The following is a 7,436-nucleotide window of genomic DNA, read 5'->3' as shown; positions in this document are numbered from 1 at the left end:
CTTTAAATCAGCGCAACTACTCATAAAACATCTGTTAGGACCATCTTTGGAATCCTGTGTACAGTCTGGCTCTCTTTACTATGCTGGCTTGCTCTTCTTACTTTGAATCTGGCTGAGTTTAGTTGTACAACTGACATAATTTTGCTAGGTACAAGGGTTTCACAATTCAGATCTACCTGGGGAGTGTGAACAAAAAAGGGGTTCTAGTGCTTGCTTTGGCAGTGCATACAGTTGAATTGAAACGATATAGAGATCAGCATGGGTCCTGCACAAGAATGACATGAACATTTGGGAAGTGTTCCATATTTTTAAAAGAAAGAAGAACAGAAGAAAAAAAAGAAAAATAAGGTTCTATGGAAAGTAATCTCAGAGGGTGATCTGATCATGAAATCCTAAGCAGGAAGGTCATGGTGGGTAATCACACTTCAGACATATAATTTCTTTTCTTTTCTTTCTCCCTTTTCTGCAGATGTAGTCTCCTATTCCATCTGGGTTGCCACAAAAACAGAATGAAAGAACTGGGATTTTTTTGTTTCACATCCTAGTGCAAACTGAAAGAATAATGCCAGATTGTTCAAGGTCTATCAATGGATGCAGATAACTTCTTTAGTAAGAGATTTATCTTTGTCTTAATCAAGCCCTGTGCATTGTTTCTGTGCATCTAGGTTAACATACCATTGAGGTAAATTATAACCATCCTCAAGAGAATACCTAATCTTAACTATCCTATAATTCAGTTCCTGCCTTGCTCCCCCCACTCCTTTATTCTTCCTTACATCCCTTCCTTAATTTCAAATGCATAGAAGAAGCCGTAAAACTGTTATTCTAGAAAGCATTTTGAGATTTTGTTTGCCTGGCATACATTGCGTGAAGAAACCTATTTTGTTTACCATATGTTAAGCAGTTCACTTTTATTTTCTCAACCAACTTTCTTTTTTGGCTTTTATTTTTTAAGTATATTTTATTGATTATATTGTTACAATAGTTCCAATTTTTTCCCCTTTGCTCCCCTCTACCCAGCAACGCCCCTCCCCCAGCAATGCGCCCCTCAAGTCCATGCCCATGGGTCGTACATACAAGCTCTCCCACTTCACCCTTTCATATACACTTCTTCTTTAATAAAAAATTAATTAATTAATCATTTTAACAATAAAAAATAACAATCCCTCCCTCTCAGACTTAAGACCCTTTATAATCTTATACAGGACAATGGGCGGAGGTCTCGTGCTCCTCTAGTTGCTCCAAGCTGGACATGGTCATCGTCTTACCTACCTTGGGTCCAGAAATCCCTAATAAGAGTGGGGGTGTGGAGGGGTGGGTGGCCTTCCCACATGAGGAAGAATCATGCAGACTCCAGGTCAATTGGCTGTCCCCGGACAACAGTGTGCTTGGTTTAACAGGCTAGCATCCTTGTATTCGGTCACGTTGTGATATAGCGGCCTTTTCTGTCTCTCTGTGGTTATAAGACTTCTCTCCAGCTAGTGTTCGGTTGGTTATTCCAGATGATTTCTCCAAAATTAAGTTGTAAATCCAGACTGGTCCTGGGAGGAGGTTAGTGTAGCTTCCACTTACTCTCCGCCATCTTGGATCTTCCTCAACCAATTTTGTTTGGATATCCTACTCTTGAAAAAGTCACCTTGGAAAATGTACCCTCCAAATTGTGCCTTGAAAGATTAAGGAAAAAAGTGCTGGGACCCATGGACTATGCTACAAGCCTCTCATACAGTTGTATAGAGAGTACCTTCAGTTTGGTGGCAACTTGCTCAGCTGCAATCAGAAAGGCCACCCACTAGGAGAGGCCTGATTTAGAAGAGTCCCAGAATGGAGGCTCTGCTTCAAAGTGTCCTGCACACCCTCTCTCCAGTTTGTGTGTTACAGGCACTGTGGTTTCTGCTCCCATCTAAGACTTTCATCTTAAATTCTTTCTCCCTAATGGCCTTTACTCTTGCTTCCTCCTATTTCCTAAGTCTGTTTTCTATAGAATTCTATTTGCCTGACTTTATCAGTCTCTTTTGGTGACTCCTTCCAGTCCCTACTGCCTCCCTCCACCGCCCCTCACCCTCTCCCAAGGGTCTGTTTTCTCTTAGCTTTAACTCTTGGCTGCTTGTCTTTCCTTCTCATCTGTTTCATTTAACTTTTCCCTCCCTTTCCACCCCCCCAGAACTGTTAACACATGTTTCTAAGGCTTTATTTTTCATTCATTCAACAAATATTCATTGAATATTTACTCATATCCACATTCATATCAACAAATTTTGTTGGCTCTACATTCAAAACCTATTTAGAAATTGATTTGCCTTTACTTCTACCAATCAGGCTGAAACCACCATCATCTTCTGGACCACTGCATTAACCTCCATGTTGGTCTCAGGCCTTGTGTTTAATTTTCCCACGCATCTCCCTTAGTCTCAGTCTAACCCAGCATTTGGACTCTGTGACCTTTTCAAATCCTACATACAACCAGCCAACCAGCCAAACAGCTCTCTCTCTCTCTCTCTCTCTCTCTCTCTCTCTCTCTCTCTCTCTCAATTATGGTAGGAACAACTTTTTAAGTGTTGTTAATACATTATCATTATCGAAAGACACAATGTTGTATAGGAGATCAAGAATTTATCAATCTGGTATAATGGAAATCTCGTACCAGTTGATTAGTAGCTCCCTCTTCCTCCCTCTCCTCAGCCACTGGAAACCACCATTCTATTCATTTGCTTTTATGAGTTAGACTATTTTAGATATAACTGGAATCGTTCAGTATTTGCCCAATGTCCTCAAGGCTAGAGTTGCTACCATGCTCTACTGTAATCACACTGCTATATGTTTATCCCTGCCTTCCTTTTTACCTCTCTGGCTTCATCTCCTGCTAATATCTCCTGATATGTTCTGGCCTCAGAAACCACTTCTTTCCCTCACCACTTTCAGGTCTTTGCTTAAGCATCACCTTTTCAGTGATGCCTTTCAAGGACCCTCTAGTCAACATTTCAGCAATCTTCTCCTTCTTGGTTCTTTCTAGTTAACTTTCCTGATTTATTTTCTCTCTACCACTTCCACTATTATATGCTTATCTTATCCCTTTCATTATATAAGAGTAAAAGCTCTATAAAAACAGAGATTTTTTTTTATGTATTTGTTTTACCAGCATTGAGAACAGTGCTTAAGATATAATAGGTATGTAAGCCCACAATGCTTTTTTTTAAGTATATATTATTGATTATATTGTTACAATAGTTCCAATTATTTTCCGCTTTGCTCCCCTCTGCCCAGCATCACCCCTTCCCCAGCAATCACCCCCCCCACCCACACCCCCGCTCAACCCATGGCCATGGGTCGTACATACAAGTTCTCTGGCTTCACCCTTTCCTATATTATTCATTAAAAAAAGAATTAATTATTTTTTTAACAATAAAAAATAACAATACCTCCCCTCCAGACTTAAGACCCTTTATAATCTTATAAAGGACAACGGGCGAAGGTCTTGAGCTCCTCTAGCTACTTCAAGCTGGTCATGGTCATCATTCTGCCTACCCTTGGGTCCAGAAATCCCTAATAAGAGTGGGGGTGTGGAGGGGAGGGTGGCCTTCCCACATGGTGAAGGATCTTGCAGACTCCAGGTCAGTTGGCTGTCCCTGGACAACAGCGTTCTTGGTTTAACAGGCTGACATCCTTGTTGTATTCTGGGGGCAAATATTTGGCAACAGGGTTAAAAGATATCATTCAACCCATAACCACTAGATGACAAAAGGCAGGTATTAATTTTTCAATGTCCCACATTAGGGAAAAAAGGGGCTTCTTTGGAGGAAAGTGTGCCAGGCACGTCTCAACTGTCCAAAACCCTTTTGCCCGTTATACTTAGTTTGGGCTGAGGGAAATATTTTAGGTTTCCCCCCTCTCAGACCTCTGGGCCCTTTCTGTCCAACCTATTAGGATAGAAAAGAGAAACCAGTGTTAATGTGAAGCCCACAGACCACCCCACACTTCACCAACCCAGCCACTTAGTTCAGTGAAACAGTTGAGTCTCAGCAGGCAACGATGTAGACAGGACTAAGTGAGGCCTATATGTACAGACAATGACTCAGGTAGTGAGATCATAGGCTTATGCCTTTTGAAAACAGAAAACACATGTTAATTTATGCAACATGACCCACAAACAAGTCTCTAAATCTGTAAGACTGTCTTATTGGAAAGACATCCAGTTGCAAGGCATTTGACATTCTTCTTGCCTTTAAATTAAGCATCTTTGATGATGCCACAGACATAGTTTAACTTTCAAATAAAAACAAACTTTAAATGAAAAGAAACTTTAAAGATGGTTAGCTGCACTACTTTATAGTCTACCACTGAGCATTGTGATTTTCCTTGAATTACGATTTTTCTCCTTAAGATTACCCTCCTTGTCATTAAAGGACTGCCTTAAGTCCTGTTTTAATTTATCCTGTTTGTTTGCATAAACACAACAAGAGCAGCAACACAATGGTTTTTAAGTGAACAAAAGAGTGGATGAATACGTGCCAGTTATTTAGTATAAAATAATGCAAAAAATTGGGTCCTGCCCTCCTCTGATTGACAAACTGGTAAAAAAATCTGTCAAAAAATGAAAGGTTTGTTCAAAGAGTGAGAAGGTATGGAACTTGGATACCTAAACCAGCCTCAGCTTAGAGTAGGGTGAGGTGCTCAAGTTGGGCTTCCTGTAGCAGATGGTATCTGAGTCTGATGAAAGTTAGCCCAAAGAAGGGTGGAGGAGAGGTTTGGAGAAATGCTTTTTACATGGAAAGATAACATGAACAGGGCAAACTATGATCAGATACTGTGGTAGACTTAACAATACAGACATTACTAGCTATCTTCCCTTTCCTTCATCACTTCATATTCAACCACCCTTTTTCTTTCAAACTCCCTACAAACTGCTGGTCTTTAAATCTTGATTAAGGGTTGGCCTCTGGAAGAACCCAATTGAAGATAGTGATTCTTACCTAAACTTTAGAGAATAAAAATGACAGCCTTTGGTATATAATAAAGCAAACCAGATAGGCTGGATATAGGATACGAGTGGAGGTGATTAGGTTTGGTAGCAAAGGAATTTAAATTCTGGGTTAAGGAATTTGAATTGTTTCCAAATTCCTTATGAAATCTTTGAGTTTGGGCATGAAGTAATCAAAAGGATATTTGAGTATAATGAATCTAGCTGTGGTATCCAGTGTTATAATACTGCAGGGGTAGTCTGCAGGGATAGTCTACAGGGAGAAAACAATTCAAACAGCACAGTTAGGGTATATTCAAAAGTGCATTAGTGAGGTGGCAGTGCGCATGGAAAGAAATAAATGGAGGGAAAATATGAAGGGAAAAAAGGACAGGATTTGGTGTCAAGCTCTGTATGTAGTCAGGCCCTGTGAGTTAAAGAGCAGCAGTATCATTAATAGAGATGAGGAAACTGAGTGGGATCTGGATTTGATGAGTTAAAGACATTTGGATTTTGTGCCAGTGGAATGTCTAAGTAGAGATATTCAGCAGACAGCTGGAAATATAAGAAGGCAGGAAGGCTTTTATTTCAGAATCGAGGCTCTTTCAGATGACGATACATATGTCTGGCTATTTTGAAAACCCCAAAGAAACACTTGCTTTATACAATTCTTACAGTCCTGACCTTGCAACTCCGCATAGAGAAGGGTGAATGTCATGGTAACTTGAAATGATTGGCAGACTTTGCAGTAGAAGCACACACACACTTGTAATGTGGAGAGGCTACATATGTGCACAAGCACACGAGGGCACGAGGGCATGAGGCAGGGCAGAAAGCTAGGTTCTAACCATGAAAGTTCTTGAAGATACTGGGCAAGTAGGGAAGCAAGAAGTCAAGTTCAAGGAGTTTGTTTGGCAGAGTTCAGGCGCAGTAGACAAGTTTGGAATTCTGGAGGCTGAGATTTGGCCAAAAGACCGGCCATTTGTAGCAGAGCCCTCAGACTCAGAGGGCTAATGTTATTTGCCTTCTGCCTAGTTTTATAGAGTGGTGCTGGCCACACACTGGAGGATGTTATTAAGGAATCCATCTCTTAGATTTTTCTTCTCATTTCATTCTTCTCACAGGTCATACTTTCCATTTAATTATTTGTTATTCTTTTCTGAACTTTCTCCAATTTTCCTTTTAAAATATTGAGACCAAACCTTCAAAACACAGTAACAACTGGCTTAGTTCTGGGCACAAGAAATGATTCTTTTTCTAAAATGTCACACCCCAGGCAACATTTCTTTGCAGGTTTTTTTCCACCTGTTTAGTGCTCATCTTATCTAGATACCATGCTAATTTTAGACAAGATGTGATTATAATGGAACATATCTTTTTCAATAATTTTTTGTTTTCACTTCAAATGTTCAGAGTTGGAACGGGTATTGACTCAAATCAGCACCCCCTCCCCCGGCCCCCTTTAGGAAGATAGTGGTAGAATACAGAATACTGTGGTACTGCCAGCTGCCAGTCTGTTTCTTTTCGTCCCATAATACAGCGCATGTCATGATATATGTGAGGCAATATCTTCAGGCTTTCGCCTTAATTTGTATTTTGCCCTGCTCATGCTAACAGATTAAACACTGCGCTAGCTAAAATGTTATGAGAAGTAATACAGAAAAATGAAATTTGCTTAGACAGGAATCAAAACTGCAAGCAGGGAAGACCCGCCAAGGAGCTGAGAGATGGCTGGGACATCTCTGGTAGTAATTTTCCATGTGGACTGGAGGACGGTCTTGTAAGGCACAGCCCCAGGTTACACCGCTGGGCTCCAATTCCGCAGGATTTACAAGCCATTACTGGAGAGAGTCTATGGTTCTCCTGGCACAGGAGGAGGAAGAAGAAAGGTTCACGGGACAATGCAATCTTTCATTTTACATGGTAATAAAAACAGAGCCTTTGTTTTGCTGAGTGAAGAAACCTGACCCCTGAGTTTAACAGGGGTGGGAGTGGGAGATCCATTTCAATGCCAGAGTCTGGCGAGGTGCTATTCAGCCCAGATTGCGGAGGATTTGCAGCCCCTTCTGACAAGGGGTAGTATCCAAGTCCAGAGAAGGGCAAAAGTCGCACCCTTGGAAGCTAATGGAAAGAAAACGTTTGGGGCAGGGACAGCAGAGGTAAGCTAGATGGAGCGCCGCCCGCCAGCCAGCCCGCCCGCAGACGCCGGCGGCTCCTCCCCGCTCTCCAAGGCCCACTCCCAAACTGAAATACACGCTTCCCGGTTCCAGCCAGAGCCCTGCGTGAGCCTCTACACGTAGCCGCAGACAGTTTCCTAAAAAGGCCGGCGCTGAGCAAACAATCCCAGACTTGGGGGCAGAAAAGCCGAGCGGAGGCGACCGCAAGGGCGCACGCAGCGGCGCGCCGGGTCAGCCGTGGCCAATAGTCCGGGCGCGGCCCGCCCCGTCGCCTCCCACTCGGGAAGCCTATAAGTCACCCGCGG

The 7,436-nt window shown here is 42.1% G+C and overlaps 2 non-coding genes across 2 annotated transcripts; one reads left to right on the top strand and one right to left on the bottom strand.

Moving 5' to 3' along the window:
- Nucleotides 1-206: 206 nt before the first annotated feature.
- On the top strand, nucleotides 207-310 carry LOC150021158 (U6 spliceosomal RNA). The gene has a single exon (XR_016513488.1). It is a non-coding gene; the product is annotated as a U6 spliceosomal RNA (small nuclear RNA).
- Nucleotides 311-467: 157 nt separating this feature from the next.
- LOC150021157 (small nucleolar RNA SNORA31) lies at nucleotides 468-597 on the bottom strand. The gene has a single exon (XR_016513658.1). It is a non-coding gene; the product is annotated as a small nucleolar RNA SNORA31 (small nucleolar RNA).
- Between the last annotated feature and the right edge of the window lie 6,839 nt (nucleotides 598-7,436).

The sequence above is a fragment of the Furipterus horrens genome, unplaced genomic scaffold (genome assembly GCF_987537825.1).
Source record: "Furipterus horrens unplaced genomic scaffold, mFurHor1.1.pri manual_scaffold_1, whole genome shotgun sequence".
Lineage (NCBI taxonomy): Eukaryota > Metazoa > Chordata > Mammalia > Chiroptera > Furipteridae > Furipterus > Furipterus horrens.
This window is presented reverse-complemented; position numbering and strand designations above follow the sequence as displayed.